The sequence below is a fragment of the Pristiophorus japonicus genome, chromosome 4 (genome assembly GCF_044704955.1).
Source record: "Pristiophorus japonicus isolate sPriJap1 chromosome 4, sPriJap1.hap1, whole genome shotgun sequence".
Lineage (NCBI taxonomy): Eukaryota > Metazoa > Chordata > Chondrichthyes > Pristiophoridae > Pristiophorus > Pristiophorus japonicus.
This window is the reverse complement of record NC_091980.1, coordinates 224,452,798-224,473,229: the sequence shown is the minus strand read 5'-3', so window position 1 is coordinate 224,473,229 and position 20,432 is coordinate 224,452,798.

Sequence of the window (20,432 nt, the reverse complement as noted above, 5' to 3'; positions counted from 1 at the left end):
TTATTCTAAGACTATGTTCCCTAATTTTAGTTTCCCCTATGAGTGGAAATATCCTCTCTGCATCCACCTTGTCAAGCCTCCTCATTACCTTATAAGTTTTAATAAGACCACCTCTCATTCTTCTGAACTCCAATGTATATAGGCCCAACAAACTCAACCTATCCTCATCTCCGGAATCAACCAAGTTAACTTTCTCTGAACAGCCTCCAATGCAAGTATATCCTTCCTTAAATACGGAGACCAAAACTGTACGCTGTACTCCAGGTGTGGCCTCACCAATACCCTGTACAGTTGTAACAGGACTTCTCTGCTTTTATACTTTATCCCGCTTGCAATAAATGCCATAATTCCCTTTGCCTTCCTGATTACTTGCTGTACTTGCATACTAACATTTTGTGTTTCATGCACAAGGACCCCCAGGTCTCTCTGTACTGCATCACTTTGCAATTTTTCTCCATTTAAATTATAATTTGCTTTTCTATTAATTCTGTCAAAGTGGATAATCTCACATTTTCCCACATTATACTTTTGCCCACTCACTCAGCCTGTCTATATCACTTTGCAGATTTTTTGTGTCCTCCTCACAATTTGCTTTACCACCCATCTTTGTATCATCAACAAACTTGGCTACATCACACTCGATCCCTTCATCCAAGTCATTAACATAGATTGTAAATAGTTGAGGACCCAGCACTGATCCCTGCGGCACCCCACTAGTCACTGTTTGCCAAAGGGAAAATGACCCATTTATCCCGACTCTGTTTTCTTTTAGTTCACCAATCCTCTAACCATGCTAATATATTATCCCCAACCCCGTGAGCTTTTATCTTGTGCGGTAACCTCTTATGTGGCATCTTATCGAATGCCTTCTGGAAATCCAAATACACCACATCCACTGGTTCCTCCTTATTCACCCTGCTCGTTACATTCTCAAAGAACTCCAGCAAATTTGTCAAACATGATTTCCCTTTCATAAAACCATGCTGACTCTGCTTGATTTGGAAAAGCATAATTCAATGTCCCGTTACTGCTTCCTTAGAAATGAACTCCAGCATTTTCCCAACAGATGTTAGGCTAACTGGTCTATAGTTTCCTGCTTTTTGGCTGCCTCCTTTTTTAAATAGGGGCGTTACATTTGCAGTTTTCCAATCTGCTGGGACCTCCCCAGAATCCAGGGAATTTTGGTAGATTACAACCATTACATCCACTATCTCTGCAGCCACTTCTCTAAGACCCTAGGATGTAAGCCATCATGTCCAGGGGACTTGTCTGCCTTTAGTCCCATTCATTAGTCATAGTGATTCTATTAAGTTCCTCCCTACCTATAGCTTCTTGATTATCCACTATTGGGATGTTCTTAGTGTCTTCTACCATGAAGACCAATACAAAATATTTGTTCAATGTCACTACCATTTCCCTGTTCTCCATTATTAATTCCCCAATCTTATCCTCCAGGGGACCAACACTTACTTTTGCCACTCTCTTCCTTTTTATGTGCCTGTAGAAACACTTACTAACTGTTTTTATATTTCGTGCTAGTTTATTTTCATAATCTATCTTTCCACTCTTAATAATTTTTTATTCGTTCTCTGCTGGCTTTTAAAAATGTCCTAATCCTTTGGCCTCCCACTATCTCGGCCACATTGTATGCCTTTGTTTTCAGTTTGACCCCCTCCCTTATTTCCTTAGTTAGCCACGGATGGTTTTCCATTCTCTTACAGTCTTTCCTTCTCATTGGGATATATTTTTGTTGCGAGTTATGAAATGTCTCCTTAATTGTCTGCCGCTGCTCATCAACCATCCCATTCTTTAGTCTATATTCCCAGTCCACTTTAGTCAACTCTGCCCTCATACCTTTGTAGTCTCCTTTATTTTAACTTTATTTAACCATGGTTTGAGCATCAACTTTCTCATCCTCCAACTGAATTTAAAATTCAACCATAATATGGTCACTCATTCCTAGAGGATCTTTTACTATGAGATAATTTATTAATTCTGCCTTATTAGACAGTACTAGATCTAAGGTAGTCTGCTCCCTGATTATATTGCGGAACCACTGTTCACGGAAACTATCCCGGGTACACTCTATGAACTCCTGGCCAATTTGCTTTGTCCAATCAATATGAAGGTTAAAATCACCCATAATTATTACCGTTCCTTTATTACAAGCCTCCAGATTTCTTGATTTATACTCCGTCCAACAGTTTAGCTACTATTAGTAGGCCTATAGACGATGCCCACCAGTGACTTTTTCCCTTTATTATTCCTTATCTCCACCCAAACTGATTCAACATCTTACTCCACTGAGCCAATATCGTTTCTCACTAACACACTGATCCCATCATTTCTTAACAGTGCTACCCCACCTCCTTTTCCTTTCTGTCTGTCCTTCCGAATTGTCAAATACTCCTGAATATTTAGTTCCCAGTCCTGGTCACCTTGCAACCACGCCTCTGTAATGGCTATCAGATCACACCCATTTGTCTCTTTTTGTACCGTCAACTCATCTATTTCTTTACGAATCTACATGCATTTAGACAAAGAGCTTTAAAAAAATGTATTTTACCCTTTTTTCCTGCTTGTTTCCTCTGTCCATCAAACTCGCTTTCTACATTTTTGCTTTGTAATTCCAGCTTTACTCCCCTCCCTACTGAATCTATTCTCAGGTTCCCATTTCCCTGCCAAACTAATTTAAACCCTCCCCAAAGCATTAGCAAACCACACCCCACCCCTCCCCCCTGTGCGAGGATATTGGTCCTGTCTGGCTTGTACAGGTCCCACCACAAAGCAAACTTTCCAATCCACCTATCCATCCAATGTGACATCAAGAAATCAACTCATCGCCCACATGCATTCACTTAGTGACTGTCTTATATGTGCCTTTGCCTATCCTACTGATGTCACGCAGTGCTACCCGAGTGGCTGCAGCATGGCTGGTGGAAGGCTGCTAAATTTCAGTGGGGGACACTGCAAAAGACCTTGCTGGTTGGCCTTGAGGAGCTGGTGGTTGGGAGTGTCAAATCAATATTTTTCTGTTGTTCTTCTTAACTCTCCTCACCCTCTTCTTGGTCACCCACTAGCTGGGAAGGCTGCAGTTCTTGGATGTGTGAAATGAGGAAGGCACAAGGGTGGAGTTGTGGTGATGAGAGGGTGGGAAAGCATGAGGTGCATGTGAGAAGGAGGATAATGTATGAGGATACCAGCATCTTACATCTTTTCAGCCCCACTGCTGACCAAGGGCTAAACAATGTCCCTGCCAAGAATGGCCTGCACTGTCTCCTCCAAGGGGGTGATGTGAGGCTAGGAATGGGAGATGTGCCTTGTAATTGGTGCAAATTGTTGTTAGATGAGTGATTGGGGGTCATGCATTGAGCAGTGTGTGATGCTAGTGGTGCAATTAGTAGGAGATGGCTTTTGAAGATGAATTCACTGACCTCGATCAGTGGTCTGAGGTCATGAAGGTTCTTTGGGCACTGGAGCAGATAGTGGGGATGGCACTGCTGGCAGTGATGGCCTCAGTGATAAACTCCCACATCCTTCTTTCTAGAGGGCCTCCTTTCCCTTGTGGGTAGAGGGCCTCTCTTGCAGTGTTGACCGCCGCACAAAGCTGCAGTGCTGCGTGTAAGACCCTGGGTACCCCTTCCCTGGTGTAATGTATTTGCTTCATGGGATCTTTGCTTAACAACTCATAGCAACACATTGTTATTAAGAAGTAGTTGGTTTATTGACAAAGGTTTAAGAATCACACTACACATTAACAGTTAACCTATTAGGCTCATAACTGCATACCTCATCATGCCTGTATACCTTATACCTGACACTAGAGCAGCTGATAAGGAGTGCAAGAGTAGGAGACGGAGGCCCAGAGACCAGCCCAACCAGTTGCAGACAAAGATAGAGGGGTGCGAAATCGAGAGGTGACATCACAGCCAAGTTGGTAAGTGGTTGGCTGTTCGACTGGTAAGTATAACTCTCTTTTTGACTGACTTTTAGATTGGTTTAATTGGCAGTCAACCAATAAGTAACTGTTTGGTGTTTAAGTGAATTTTAGTAAGTAAATTAATTTAAGGGTTAAGTCATGGTAGGAGAGCTCGGACCCATGTCATGCTCCTCCTGTGCTATGTGGGAAGTCAGGGACGCTTCCAGTGTCCCTGACTACTATGTGTGTGGGAAGTGTGTCCAGCTGCAGTACCTAACAGACCGCATGACGGCACTGGAGCTGCAGATGGACTCACTCTGGAGCATGCGCGATGCTGAGAATGTTGTGGATAGCACATTTAATGAGTTGGTCACACCGCAGGTAAGGGTGAGGACAGATAGTGAATGGGTGACCAAGAGACAAGGCAAGAGCAGGAAGGTAGTGCAGGAGTCCCCTGCGGTCATCTCCCTCCAAAACAGATATACCGTTTTGGATACTGTTGGGGGAGATGACTTACCAGGGGAAGGCACCAGCAGCCAGATTCATGGCACCGTGGGTAGCTCTCCTGCACAGAAGGGTGGGAAAAAGAGTGGGAGAGCTATAGTGATAGGGGACTCTATTGTAAGGAGAATAGATAGGAGTTTCTGCAACCGCAATCGAGACTCCAGGATGGTATGTTGCATCCCTGGTGCAAGGGTCAAGGATGTCTCAGAGCGGCTGCAGAGCATTCTGGAGAGGGAGGGTGAACAGCTAATTGTCGTGTACCAATGATATAGGTAAGAAGCGGAAAGAGGTCCTACAAGCTGAATTTAGGGAGCTAGGAGTTAAATTAAAAAGTAGGACCTCAAAAGGTAGTAAAAGCTGGATTGCTACCAGTGCCACATGCTAATCAGAGTAGAGGGAGCAGGATAGTTAGAATAAATACGTGGCTTGAGTAGTGGTGCAAGAGGGAGAGATTCAAATTCCTGGGGCATTGGAACCAGTTCTGGGGGAAGTGGGACCTGTACAAAAGGGACGGTCTGCACTTGGGCAGGACTGGAACTGATGTCCTAGGGGTAACATTTGCTAATGCAGTTCGGGAGTGTTTAAACTAATATGGCAGGGGGATGGTAACCTATGCAGCGAGATAGGGCGAAGTAATATGGAGTCAGAAACAGATGGTAGAAAGGTAAAAGGCAATAGTGGAAGGCCGAGTAAACAAAGGCAAGAAACAAAAAGGGCCACACTACATCATAATTCTAAAAGGACAAAGGGTGTTAAAAAAACAAGCCTGAAGGCTTTGTGTCTTAATGCAAGGAGTATCCGTAATAAGGTAGCTGGATTAACTGTGCAAATTGATGTTAACAGATACGATGTGATTGGGATTACAGAGACGTGGCTCCAGGATGATCAGGGCTGGGAACTCAACATCCATGAGTATTCAACATTCAGGAAGGATAGAATAAAAGGAAAAGGAGGTGGGGTAGCATTGCTGGTTAAAGAGATTAATGCAATAGTTAGGAAGGACATTAGCTTGGATGATGTGGAATCTATATGGGTAGAGCTGCAGAACACCAAAGGGCAAAAAAAGTTAGTGGGAGTTGTGTACAGACCTCCAAACAGTAGTAGTGATGTTGGGGAAGGCATCAAACAGGAAATTAGGGGTGTGTGCAATAAAGGTGCAGTAGTAATCATGGGTGACTTTAATATGCATATAGATTGGGCTAACCAAACTGGAAGCAATACGGTGGAGGAGGATTTCCTGCAGTGCATAAGCGATGGTTTTCGAGACCAATATGTCGAGGAACCAACTAGGGGGGAGGCCATCTTAGACTGGGTGTTGTGTAATGAGAGAGGATTAATTAGCAATCTCGTTGTGCGAGGCCCCTTGGGTAAGAGTGACCATAATATGGTGAAATTCTACATTAGGATGGAGAATGAAACAGTTAATTCAGAGACCATGGTCCAGAACTTAAAGAAGGGTAACTTTGAAGGTATGAGGCGTGAATTGGCTAGGATAGATTGGCGAATGATACTTAAGGGGTTGTCTGAGGATGGGCAATGGCAGACATTTAGAGACCGCATGCATGAACTACAATTGTACATCCCTGTCTGGCGTAAAAATAAAAAAGGGAAGGTGTCTCAACCGTGGCTCTCAAGGGAAATCAGGGATCGTATTAAAGCCAAGGAAGTGGCATACAAATTGGCCAGTAATAGCAGTGAACCCGGGGACTGGGAGAAATTTAGAACTCAGCAGAGGAGGACAAAGGGTTTGATTAGGGCAGGGAAAATATAGTACGAGAGGATGCTTGCAGGGAACATTAAGATGGATTGCAAAAGTTTCTATAGATATGCAAGGAGAAAAAGGTTCGTAAAGACAAACGTAAGTCCCCTGCAGTCAGAATCAGAGGAAGTCACAATGGGGAACAAAGAAATGGCAGACCAATTGAACAAGTACTTTGGTTCGGTATTCACTAAGGAGGACACAAACAACCTTCCGGATATAAAAGGGGTCAGAGGGTCGAGTAAGAAGGAGGAACTGAGGGAAATCCTTATTAGTCAGGAAATTGTGTTGGGGAAATTGATGGGATTGAAGGCCAATAAATCCCCAGGGCCTGATGGACTGCATCCCAGAGTACTTAAGGAGGTGGCCTTGGAAATAGCGGATGCATTGACTGTCATTTTCCAACATTCCATAGACTCTGGATCAGTTCCTGTGGAATGGAGGGTAGCCAATGTAACCCCACTTTTTAAAAAAGGAGGGAGAGAGAAAACAGGGAATTATAGACCGGTCAGCCTGACATCAGTAGTGGGTAAAATGATGGAATCAATTATTAAGGATGTCATAGCAGTGCATTTGGAAAGAGGTGACACGATAGGTCCAAGTCAGCATGGATTTGTGAAAGGAAAATCATGCTTGACAAACCTTCTGGAATTTTTTGAGGATGTTTCCAGTAGAGTGGACAAGGGAGAACCAGTTGATGTGGTGTATTTGGACTTTCAGAAGGCTTTCGACAAGGTCCCACACAAGAGATTAATGTGAAAAGTTTGGGGGTAGTGTGTTGACGTGGATTGAGAACTGGTTGTCAGACAGGAAGCAAAGAGTAGGAGGAAATGGGTACTTTTCAGAATGGCAGGCAGTGACTAGTGGGGTACCGCAAGGTTCTGTGCTGGGGCCCCAGCTCTTTACATTATACATTAATGATTTCGATGAGGAGATTAAATGTAGTATCTCCAAATTTGCGGATGACACTAAGTTGGGTGGCAGTGTGAGCTGCGAGGAGGATGCTATGAGGCTGCAGAGTGACTTGGATAGATTCGGTGAGTGGGCAAATGCATGGCAGATGAAGTATAATGTGGATAAATGTGAGGTTATCCACTTTGGTGGTAAAAACAGAGAGACAGACTATAATCTGAATGGTGACAGATTAGGAAAAGGGGAGGTGCAACAAGACCTGGGTGTCATGGTACATCAGTCATTGAAGGTTGGCATGCAGGTACAGCAGGCGGTTAAGAAAGCAAATGGCATGTTGGCCTTCATAGCGAGGGGATTTGAGTATGGGGCAGGGAGGTGTTACTACAGTTGCACAGCGCCTTGGTGAGGCCACACCTGGAGTATTGTGTACAGTTTTGGTCTCCTAACTTGAGGAAGGACATTCTTGCTATTGAGGGAGTGCAGCGAAGGTTCACCAGACTGATTCTCGGGATGGCGGTACTGACATATCAAGAAAGATTGGATCAACTGGGCTTGTATTCACTGGAGTTCAGAAGAATGAGAGGGGACCTCATAGAAATGTTTAAAATTCTGATGGGTTAAAGGGGGGTGGGGGCGGGGGGGACACTCCAACACTTTTCAAGTGCTCTTTTTTTGTTTCTTTTTGTATTCTTTTTGTATTCTTTTTTCGGGCACTGAAAGTCAAATTATACAAGTGCCCCCTGACTGGGGGACACTAAAACCCAGCATTAAAACAAATTAAACTTTAAAACATGTAAAATGAAATACAAATTTGGTTGCCGGGAGTGATGATGCACTCCAGTCCCTCCGGCGCCCACCTCTCGCGGAAGGCAGCAAGCGTACCGGTGGACACCGCGTGCTCCATCTCTAAGGACACCCTGGCCCGGATGTAGGCGCGGAAGAGAGGCAGGCAGTCTGGCTGAACGACCCCCTCGACCGCCCGCTGCCTGGACCGGCTGATGGCCCCCTTGGCTGTGCCCAGGAGCAGTCCTACCAGGAGGCCCTTCGACCTGCCCGCTCCCTTCCATACCGGATGTAACAGCTCTACAACTCTTTTAGAGGAGACAAAATAAAACATTTAAATCAAGTACCCCCCAATCTAGGGGGCCACTCCAAACATTTTCCAATGCCCTTTTTTTTTGTTTTTTCTGGGGGGTTTTTAGGTTTTTATTGTGGGTTTTTTTGAGATTTTTTTTGGGGGGCATTAAAATTATATATTTTACAAGTGCCCCCTATAAAAGGGGAGGGAGACACTAAAAATCCAGCAATTAAAACAAATTAAACTTTAAAACATGTAAAATCAAATTAAAATTTGGTTGCCGGGGGTGATAATGCACTCCAGTCCCTCCGGCGCCCACCTCTCGCAGAAGGCCGCGAGCGTACCGGTGGACTCCGCATGCTCCATCTCTAAGGACACCCTGGTGCGGATGTATGCGTGGAAGAGAGGCAAGTAGTCAGGCTGAACAACCCCCTCGACCGCCCGCTGCCTGGACCAGCTGATGGCACTCATGACCGTGCCCAGGAGCAGTCCTATAAGGAGGCCCTCGGGCCTACCCGCTCCCCTCCGCACAGGGTGCCCAAAGATCAGGAGTGTGGGACTGAAGTGCAGCCAAAAATTGAGGAGCAGCCCCTTACATGGAACACGGACTCCTCCAGACCGCAGAAATTGCAGGCGGCCTGGGAGCCCGTGAACCGGCATAAAAATTTGTTGCACGGGACTGCTCTGTGCACCACCCTCCAGGCCAAGTCCCCGATAAATAGTGGGAGGACTCCCGCGTAGAGTGCACTCCATCGGGGACCCCCGCCTCCTCTGGACGGCAAGATGGTACGCCATGGCGTGTCCGGACGGCAGACGAGGATGGCAAAGTTGAGAGTGTGCAGGAGCAGCCCGTACAGGAAACCCCTCTGCGCAGAACTGAAAGGCACGGAGGGGATTTCCCCGAGGCGGCTCAAGTTGTGCGGCGCCGGTTCCCGAGGGAGGTTCCGGGGTTTGGCGCCGAAGAGGAATTCCGTCCGGACGGGGATCAGTTCGGACAGGATATCCCCACGTGCTTGAACCTCCTCGACACACCTAACGGAGTCAGGGCCCAGAGCTGTTTTTCGCGACTCCATGGCATCGGCCGCGCGGCGGACGTCAGCCGAATTTAGGCACCGTGCCAGCACGTCTGGCACCATCCAGCCCGCTCCTCCGCCATTGAGCAGGTCCCTGACCCTGGTCAGCTCGCCAGCCACAGCCCTCTCGTCCGACTGCCACATAAAACCTCGGCCGTGGAGGTACGGATTCCCGAGCAGCGGCTCCTGCAGGACAGCCACCACTCCAGCCGGTGGAGAGCTGCAATTGTTGGAGACTTTATTCCAAACACTGATGAGTTCCTGGTAAAAGACAGGCAGCCCCTGGACGGCGGTCCTGACGCCCCCCCAGGCTCACAAACAGGAGCTGCGTGTCATAGTTGAGGCCGTGCCGCTGGCGGAAGAAATACGTCGCCAGCGCACGCTACCTAGGAGGGGCTCGACGTAAAGGTATCTCTGCAGGCTCTGAAGACGGAAAGCCGCTAGCTGGGCGCTGATGCACACCAACGACTGTCCGCCCTCCCTAAGCGGGAGTCTCAAGACCGTGGCAGAGACCCAGTGCTTCCTGTTGTTCCAGAAGAAGTCCACCAGCTTCTTCTGTATCTTGGCGACAAATGCAGGGGGAGGAGTCAAAGTGACCAGCCGGTACCACAGCATAGCGGCCACCAGCTGGTTTATGACTGGCACTCGACCCCTGTAGGACAGCACTCGGAGCAGTCCTGTCCAGTGCCCTAGGCGAGCGGCCACCTTGGCCTTCAGCTCTTGCCAGTTCACCGGCCAGGCTTCCTCGTCGGGGCTAAGGTAGACTCACAAATAGAGGAGATGGGTCATGCTCCAGGCAAAAGGCCTGAGCTCCTCCGGCAGGGAGTCCTCCTGCCACTGACCTACCAGGAGTCCGGAACATTTCTCCCAGTTGATCCTGGCGGAGGATGCGGCCGAATAAATATTCTGGCACTCACGCATCCTCCGCAGGTCAACGGGATCCTCTACCGTGAGGAGCACGCCATTGGCGTAAGCCGAGAGGACGACCTCCACGCCCGGCCCTTGCAGAGCCAGTCCCCGTCAACCTCGTCTGCAGGAGGCGCAGGAAAGGCTCCACGCAGATGGCATATAACTGGCCGGACATGGGACATTCCTGGCGCACCCCTCTCCCAAAGAAAAGGGGCGCCATCAAGGACCCGTTAACCTTAATCAGACACTCTGCGGCGGCGTACAAATGTCAAATCCGGGCGATGAAATGCGTCCCTTACCCGAAAGCGCGCTGAGTTCTGAACAGATAATCGTGATCCACCGTGTCGAACGCCTTCTCTTGGTCGAGGGATAGGAAGGCGACCGACAGACCAGCCTCCTGGGAGTGATGGATGAGGTCCCGGACCAGATGTATGTTATCGTGGATTATCCGGCCCGGTACCGTGTAGGACTGGTTGGGGTGGATCATGTGGTCCAGCACGACGCCAAGGCGAGCAGACATCACCCTGGCGAAGATTTTGTAGTCCGTGCTGAGGAGGGAGACCGGGCGCCAGTTCTTAAGTAGGCGGAGATTGCCCTTCTTAGGCAGCAGAATGATGACTGCCCTGTACCAAGAGAGGGGCATCTCCCTGGTTGCCAGACTTTTCCCCCAAGAGCTACTTACGGACATCCTGTCTTTTTTCCAGCAAGTAGAAGAAGGGGGAGCCGCGGTCCAGATCCCGCAGGACCCGGATCTGCGACCTCACGAACGCGCCTCGGGACCCGATGAACTGCAGGTCCTTCAGCGCGGCCTTCTTCGCTTCGTACACCGTCCGCAGGGCCGGGTCCTCGACGGCTTGACCGAGACGGGATTCCAGGTCGAGCACCTCTTTTTCTAGGCGCCCGACCCTGGCCACCCGCCTCTTGGTCGACCCCCTCACATGCTCTTGACAGAAGACACGGACGTGAGTCTTGCCCATGTCCCACCATAGCCTCAAGGAGGGGAAGCCCCCCTGCTTCCTTCTCCAGTCGGCCCAGAAACGACGGAATGAGTCCCGGATCCGCTCGTCCTCCAGCAGCTGGTTGTTAAAATGCCAGTACGCGGACCCCGTCCTCGCGCGGAGCGAAGCGAGCTCCGCCCACACCAGGTGGTGATCCGAACACGGCACCAGCCACATGGAGGCCGCCGGGACGCAGGAAACGTGCGCCCGAGACACATAAAGGCGGTCGATTCTGGACCATCCTACTCCAGGCCTCACCCCAGTAAAGGCGCTGAAGTCGGGGTGGAGATTTCGCCAGACGTCCACCAAGTCGAAGGACCCGACCAGGTCCCTCAACTTCTCGATCACCGTCATGCTCTGCGGGGCACCGGAGCGGTCCCTCGCCTCGAGGGTGCAGTTAAAATCCCCTCCGAGAACAATGCAGTCCCCGATGTCGACGGAGCCAAGAAGAGCGGACACTTCTTTGAAGAAGCACGTTTGCTGCGGGCCGGGCTGAGGGGGCGTACACGTTCATGAGATGGAGCGGCACGTCCCCCAGGCGAACCGTGATGTGCAGCAAGCGGCCTGGCACGGGCTCCTTGACCCCCAAGATCTCCGGCTGAAAATGCAGGGACAGCAAGATGGCCACCCCACAAGAAGTGGCGGTGAGGTGGCTCATGCAGACCTCTCCTTGCCATTCCAGGAGCTACGTGGTTTCGTCTCCCGGAACGGTGTGGGTTCTTGCAGGAAGCACACCGCATATTTCCCCTCCAGCAGGAGCGAAAAATTGTTAAATCTACGGCGTGCCTCTCTGCCGCCGTTGATGTTGAGGCTGGCTATGGTTATCTTCATGATAAAAGCATAGTGCAACCTCTACCTTAACTTATTGTGGTGGGGGGGGGGGGAGGAATGGAGTCGTTTGTTGACCTCCACTCCCTCAGCAACCCAGCGAGGAACGTTTTGAGCTGGCGCAGCTCAAGGCTTTGCGTCTTTGATAAGGGTCCGCCCGCAGCCATGGTTTTAGCGGCGGCGCGGACAGACGTGATGAGCAGCGCCGGCTTGGATCATTTTTCCAGGGCCAGATGGGCTCGGTTGCAGCGACTCTGCTTTGGACCATAAAGTCCCGGAGTTCCTTTACAGGAATGAGGGGGGACTCAGCGGCGGGTACGAGGAGATCCATCGCCTCACTGGCGGTGAACTCCGGATCTTCTCCCGCGTCCTCCACCGAGTCCCCATCCCCCTCCGGGAGGTTGCCGCCAGCAGCTGGTCCATCGACCGCACGAGGTACGGCAAACGGCCCGGCCGCTCCATCCAGCCCTCGCTCTGCCCCGATCCCACCCCCAGATCATCGGCAGAGGAGTCCCCACTGGGCTCTTTAAATTGTGGTGCTGGTTCAGGAAACGGCAGCGGAAAGGGTTCCCCCTCTGCCCCAGGCACCGGGGAACATGGAGAAACCCGGTTGAAGAAATGCTCAAGGTCCTCCAAGTTCCCCAGCTCCAAAGTTGGGGGCGAGGGTTGGTGTTCTTCCCCCTCCCCGCCACCACCCCCCGGCCCAGGGTGTGCAGGATCTTGAAAATGATTTAAATTTTCTATTTCTGCCAGATCAAGCAAGTCCCAGGGGAAGTTGGATAATGGCTGGGTGGGCTCAAGTTCAGCCTTTTTGGCCCCGCCTGCCTCAGTCCCCGGGACGCTTGACCGGCTGCAACGCATTCCTCTGCCGGTCCCACGCCCCCCACGACAGGCACATCTTCCTCGCCATCCCCGGGAGGCAGAGGCTGGGCAGCCTTGACTGCCCCACCCTCCCCGGGGACAGATTCCTCCCGCCTACGGCGCAGTTTGGGGGCGCTGTGGGGGACGCGGGACACGCGGCGGGCACCGACTCCTCCGCGGAGGAGTTGTTCCCCCTCCACCTCATTGGAGCGGAACCTCCTTTTTTTCCTGGGGGGGCGCGGAGGCAGGGAGACCTCCATATCTGTCGAGGCCTCCTGCTCCACTCCCCCCTTTTGCTTTTCTTGCCCGCGTCCGAGCCCCCCTGCGGTATTGGTCGAGGGCTCGGGCTCAGGGCACCCCGCGCTCGCCGGTGACAGGGGTGGGCTGAGCGCAGTGATGGGACTGTCCGGTGCACTGAGGGGACCCGCCTCAAGACATTTTGTCTTCCTCCATGTCTTCCTTCCGACCGGACGCTCTTCCTCCCCCCCGCCGGAGGCCGCAAAAACAAAGGCCTCCGATGATCTCCGCGCACCTACGACTCCCGGTACGCGGACGCTACTAGGGGGAGGGGTGGCGGCGGCACCAGCCTTGGCTGCCTTAGGTGGCTTGGCGGCCTTGGAGGCGGGGCAGTTCTTACGAACGTGCTCCACCTCCCTACAGGCATGGCACCGCAAGCCATCCGACGTCCAAAAGACGCGGTAGGCAGTCCCCTGGTGCACCACGTTGAAGGTGCCCTCCGTCGTCTCCTCCCGCGCCAGCCGGACAAAAAGCTGGCGGCGGAAGGAGAACATGTGACGCAGGCTGGTCTCCCTGAGGCCGAGCGGTATCGGGTTAATCCCCAACCTTATCTCCCCCAGTTGATGTAGGTGGGGGGAGCAGGAGCTCAGCGGGAACAAAGGGCGGGATGTTGGAAAGAATGACCCTCTGCGCAGTGACCTCGAGAGGGTCCACCGGCAGGAACGTCCCACCCACCATGAGCCCCTTTTCAAGGGCCAGGGACACCGCCCGCTCCGACCCCAGGAAGAACACAGCCTTCCCAGACATCTTCGAGGCCAAGACAATGGCCGAGGGGCCGACTACCCCAGCCATCTCCCGCACGCACTCCTCGATGCTCATAGTGGGGTGAGTGTAGCTCTTGACCCCATTTTTTTTGGTAATTAATCTGAACGGTGGCAAGGCAGCAGGAGGCACAGGAGGCGCCGTGGATGCAGACGCCGCCTGCGCGTACGTCCTCACTGGCCCTGCCACCGGCGTGGATGTGGTCGCCATCACGGGGTCCCTTTAAGGGCTACACTCACCCCAAAGTCACAGGCCCTAATGGTCTTAAATGGCCTCCTTGATTTTTGAGCAGAGGGAGCTCTTAATGAGGCACACCTCTCCCCTCATTGACGATTGGGGAGGGGCCTTGCTCCCTCTGCTCAGTTGTCCTAATTTGTTTTAATTAAGGAGAAAGGGGCTCTCAGAGAGAGAGGGGAGAGACAGAGAGAGAGAGAGAGAGAGAGAGAGAGAGAGGGGGTGGGAAAGGGGGAAGCTGTGAGGGCAGGTCTCCCCTCACAGTGCTGGGTGTGTATTGCTGGGGTGCACCCCCCGTATGGTAAATACAAAGTGTCTGTGGATGGTCTTTGGATGGGGGGAGAAGATGTCTTCACCTGGGGCAGCTGGAGCTACCCAGGCACAGCACTCCCAATGATGTTAATTGGGGTTATTAACAAGTCTTCACCCAGGTAGCTCCAGCTAACCCAGGCCAGGCAATGGGGGAGGGGTGCTTCAGTGGTGTGTGGGGCCTAGTTTTTAGCACGACCCCCACACACACTTCCCCCCACACACACACACCCCGCGATGTTCCAGCCCTCGAGTTTATCTTCTTTCCTGCCCCCACCAATAAAACAAAGTCTTTAGGGAGTGCATCAGTTCACCCACCTGAAGCGTGATAATGGCTCTCCCTCCTTCTACACTGGATGGATGTTGTTCTTTCTCACCTCTCTCCAACTCTCTGCAGCAGTAATAAAGGTGATAATTCTGCTCTCCTCCTCTCCCTCTGAATGGATGGATATGTAGTAGGCCCCTTCCTCCTCTTCCTGGGGTGATGTTCAGGGTTCAAGGCCTTCAGGCAGGAGCAAAAGCAGGAGCTCCTTCCCTTACTGCACCAGGCTCCAAATGATTAGGTCCAACAGCTCTACAACTCTTTTGGTTGGACAACAATAAAACACTTAAGTCAAGTGCCCTCCAATCTGGGGGACACTCCAAACATTTTTCAAGGCCCTTTTTTCAATTTTTTGGGGGGGGTTTTTGGGCGGTTTTTTGATTTTTTTTTGTGTTTTTTTGGGCTTTAAAATCATAAATTTTACAAGTGCCCCCTATAAAAGGGGAGGGGGACTCTAAAAACCTGGCAATTAAAACAAATTAAACTTTAAAACATACAAAATCAAATTAAAATTTGGTTGCCGGGGGTGATGATGCACTCCAGTCACTCCGGCACCCACCTCTTGCGAAAGGCCGCGAGCGTACCGGTGGACACCGCGTGCTCCATCTCCAGGGACACCCTGGCTCGGATGTAAGCACGGAAGAGGAGGCAGGCAGTCGGGCTGAACGACCCCCTCGACCGCCCGCTGCCTGGACCGGCGGATGGCACCCTTGGCCATGTCCAGGAGCAGTCCTACGAGGAGGCCTTCGGACCAACCAGCTCCCTTCCATACCGGATGTAACAGCTCTACAACTTTTTTGGTTGCAACAAACAATAAACATTAAATCAAGTGCTCCCTTATTAAAGGGGGGGACACTCCAAACAGTTTACAGTGCCTTTTTAACAGTTCAACATTTTTCCAGGCCCTTTTTAGTTTTTCTTTGTTTTTTTTTTTTTTTTTGGTTTTTTTGGGGGATTTGTTTGGGCTCTAAAACATGAATACATACAAGTGTCCCCAATAAAAGGAAAGGGAGACTATAAAACCGGCAATAAAACAAATTAAACTTTAAAACATATAAAATCAAATTAAAATTTGGTTGCCGGGGGTGACAATGCACTGCAGTCCCTCATGCGCCCATCTCTCGCGGAAGGCCGCGAGCGTACCGGTGGACACCGCGCTTACATCTCAGCTGTAAGCGTGGAAGAGAGGCGGGAAATCGGGATGAACGACCCCCTCGACCGCCTGCTGCCTGAACCTGTTAATGGCCCCCTTGGCTGTGCCCAGGAGCAGTCCTACCAGGAGGTCCTTCGACCTGCCCGCTCCCTTCCATACCGGATGTAACAGCTCTACAACTCTTTTTGGGGGGGGACAAAATAAACATTAGATCAAGTGCCCCCCCCCCCCGATCTGGGGGACACTTGAGACACTTTTAACTGCACTCTTTTTAAATTTCTTTTTGTTTTTTGGGGTTTTTTTGTGGGGTTTTTTGTGATTTTTTTGGGGGCATTAAAATCATATATTTTACAAGTGCCCCCTATAAAAGGGGAGGGGGCACGAAAACCAGCAATTAAAACAAATTAAACTTTAAAACATATAAAATCAAATTCAAATTTGGTTGTCGGGGGTAACGATGCACTCCAGTCCCTCCGGCGCCCACCTCTCATGGCAGGCCGCGAGCGTACCGGTGGACACCGCGTGCTCCATCTCTAAGGACACCCTGGCGCGGATGTACGCGCGGAGGAGAGGCCGGCAGTCGGGCTGAACGACCCCCTTGACCGCCCGCTGCCTGAACCGGCTGATGGCACCCATGGCCGTGATCAGGAGCTGTCCTACCAGGAGGCCCTTCGACTTGCCCGCTCCCTTCCATACTGGATGTAACAGCTCTACAACTCTTTTAGAGGAGGCAAAATAAAACATTTAAATCAAGTACCCCCCAATCTGGGGGGCCACTCCAAACATTTTCCAATGCCCTTTTTTGTTTTTTTTGGGGTTTTTTTTTGTATTTTTGTAGGGTTTTTTTGTGTTTTTTTGGGGGGCATTAAAATCGTATATTTTACAAATGCCCCCTATAAAAATGGAGGGGGACACTAAAACCGACAATTAAAACAAATTAAACTTTAAAACATAAAATCAAATTAAAATTTGGTTGCCAGGGGTGATAATGCACTCCAGTCCCTCCGGTGCCCACCTCTCGCGGAAGGCCGCGAGCGTACCGGTGGACACCGTGTGCTCCATCTCTAGGGACACCCTGGCCCGGATGTAGGCACGGAAGAGAGGCAGGCGGTCAGGCTGAATGACCCCCTCGACCGCCCGCTGCCTGGACTGGCTGATGGCACCCTTGGCCGTGCCCAGGAGCAGTCCTACCAGGAGGCCTTCAGACCTGCCCGCTCCCTTCCATACCAGATGTAACAGCTCTACAACTCTTTTAAAGGAGACAAATAAACATTAGGTCAAATGACCCCCGATCTGGGGGACACTCCAAACATTTTCAAGGCCATTTTTTTGTGTTTTTTTTGGGGGGTTGGTTTTTTGTATTTTTGGGGGGGGTTTTTTGGGGCACTAAAATCTAAATTTTTTTTCCAAGTGCCCCCTATAAAGGGGGAGGGGGACACTAAAAACATCGGCAATTAAAATAAATTAAACTTTAAAACATAAAATCAAATTAAAATTTGGTTGCCGGGGGTGATGATGCACTCCAGTCCCTCCGGTGCCCACCTCTCGCGGAAGGCCGCAAGCGTGCCGGTGGACACCGCGTGCTCCATCTCCAAGGACACCCTGGCGCGGATGTACGCGCGGAAGAGAGGCAGGCAGTCAGGCTGAACGACCCCCTCGACCGCCTGCTGCCTGGACCGGCTGATGGCATCCTTGGCCGTGCCCAGGAGCAGTCCTACCAGGAGGCCTTCGGACCTACCCACTCCCTTCCATATCGGATGTAACAGCTTTTCAAATCTGTGAGCATACTCACAGGTGCATACATTACACCTGGCTTGTTGAGCCATTTGTGTTAGTGCTGTGGTGTTTTTCCCATTTGTTATGATTAGGAAGGTCATTCAGCTTTGGAAACATAGAAACGTAGAAATATACAGCGCAGAAGGAGACCATTTCGGCCCATCGTGTCCACGCCGGCGACAAAGAGCCACACGGCCCTCGGTCAGCAATCCTGAAGGTTGCATATAAACCTATGAACAATGCACAATGTTGGAAAGGTAAAGAGCATCCGGTTTAACCAGTCCTACCCCACACAACTCTGATACACCATACATTGTAAATTTTACACTCCACTCCACCCGGAGCCATGCGATCTCCTCGGAGAGGCAAAACAACAGATAAAAACCCAGGCCAATTGGGGATAATAATCTGGGAAAATTCCTCTCTGACCCATCCAGGTGATCAAAACTACTTAAGAGCTGAATATTCACATTTGGGACTTTTTAATGGTAAATATATTTTAAAAAGCAGAAAGGGCTGAAAACTGCTTGGCTTAACTTCATTTTAATTTCTGTTGCTTCAGGGTACATGGTCCCTTTAATTCCAAGAACTCTTCATCATCCACAAAACCTTGCCAACTCCACTCCTGAAGCTGTGGGAAGCTACAACACTGGACCTGGACAGGAACTTCATCTCGGATGCCTCCAGCAACGCCACAAGACAGCCACCAGGAAGGTCAGCGCTGCGCCAACAATCTCCATGGCCCCAGATTAGTTTTGCTCAGTTAGTGTTGCGGCCATTTTCAGTGGCTGTTAACTCCAATTGCCAGTGACACTGACAACTTTTCTGGCGAGCACAAATTTCTCCACCAATATCTATTTAATTAACTTAGTTTATAATTTAGTATTTAGCTAATTACTTGATCTAATTTAAGTTCTAGGTAGATTAAATTAAATATTCACCTGTAACATAAAGCATTCCAAGTATTGGAGGCAAAGAGCAATAGCTTCCCCCTCTTATCCAAATTCCCACTCTTTCCAAAATCCCAAGTTTAACACGCTGTTTAGAAGTACTCTGTTTAAGTTCATTCTCTGTAGACTACTTTTGAGAGATGTTCTCCACTATATGCCTTACCTTCCACGACTGAGGATCCATCAAGATGTGCAACATCACTCTTTATCTGGAGCAAACACAAACAATGAAAGCATGACACAACCGACAACACTCACAAATATGAATCTATTCACCCTGATGCTTAACCTTAGTGGATGTCTTATCAGTGCTCTTGCCTACTCTGGTGCTTCTATGAAGTGCATCTTGAATGGCAGCAGCAGATGAGGTGGATGGCGGGTGAGAGTCTGATGAGAGCAGTTGTGAAAATGGCCGGCCTTAGGCTGCACCATCTCAGCATGGGCTCGAGTAATCTGGGCTGCCTGGCTGTCAGGCAACTGCAAGGACAATGGTGGAGTGGCAGGGCTGAGAGCAGGAATGCTCCCATCCGAAGAGATGCGAGTGGGTTCCTGCTCCGTGATTCCCACGCCACTACCTGTGAGGTGGATCATGCCCCTGGGACCCTGCAATGATAAATGTTAGGATGTAGTACAAGTGAGCTCTACAAGAAGATGTGTGTGATGAGACCATGTGGAGTTTGTGAGGATAGGTTTGGGGGATTAGGGATCTGGAATAGTTGTGGATATGTAGAGAATCATAGAATCATAGATGGTGACAGCACGGAAGGCCATTCGGCCTGTCATGCCTGTGGCAGCTCTCTGCAAGAGCACTTCAACTGGTCCCATTCCCCCACCCTTTTCCCATAGCCCTGCACATTTTCTTCCTTCAGGCACTTGTCTAACTCCCTTGTGAAAGCCACAATTGAGTCTCCCTCCACCACCCTTTCAGGCAGTGCATTCCAGATCCTAGTCACTCACTGCATAAAAAAGGTTTTCCTCATGTCGCCTTTGGTTCCTTTGCCCCAATGGGAGCAGTTGATCTCTATCTACTCTGTCCAGATCCCTCATGATTTTGAACACCTCTATCAACTCTCCTCTCAATCTCCTCTGCTCTAAGGAGAACAACCCCAGCTTCCCCAGTCTATCCACATAACTGAAGTCCCTCATCCCTGAAATCATTCTCGTAAATCTTTTCTGCAACCTCTCGAAGGCCTTCACATCCTTCCCAAAGAGTGGTGCCCAGAATTGGGATACAATACTCCATGTAAGGAAGCCGAAATGGCTGCATACCTCCAGGCAATATGTGCCCTGCTCTGCCTGTGGTCACATGCTGCAAATCCCCTCTTGATCACCGCCAGCATTGCCTCAGAAAAGGAAGTGTAATCATGCAGTCGTACTTCCCCCTCCCCGATCAGATCTTGCTAGTGCCTGTTATGTGCTATCTTGTCCTGGAAGAGAAAGAGTGGTGATTGTGAATGAGTGAATTGGCAGGTGCGTTTGTGTGTGTATGATGCCTTACATGGTTGAAGAGCCATAAGATGAGTCTGAGGTGTGAGTAGTGCTTGTGTAGGATGCAATATTATGGGGTGTGAATTTTAGTGTATAGTTAGATAGTGGATGAAATGTATTGAGGTGGTGATGCTGGTGATGGGGTAGTTATTGAGCAGTGTGTTTGTGAGATGGGATTAACAGTTGTCTTCTATTGTCAAATCACAATTTTTTTCACGTCACTGGAGCCATGTTCGGAAGGTAGTGCTCCTAGCTGTGACCACCTCGGCGATCACCTCCCACATCCGCTATATTATTGGC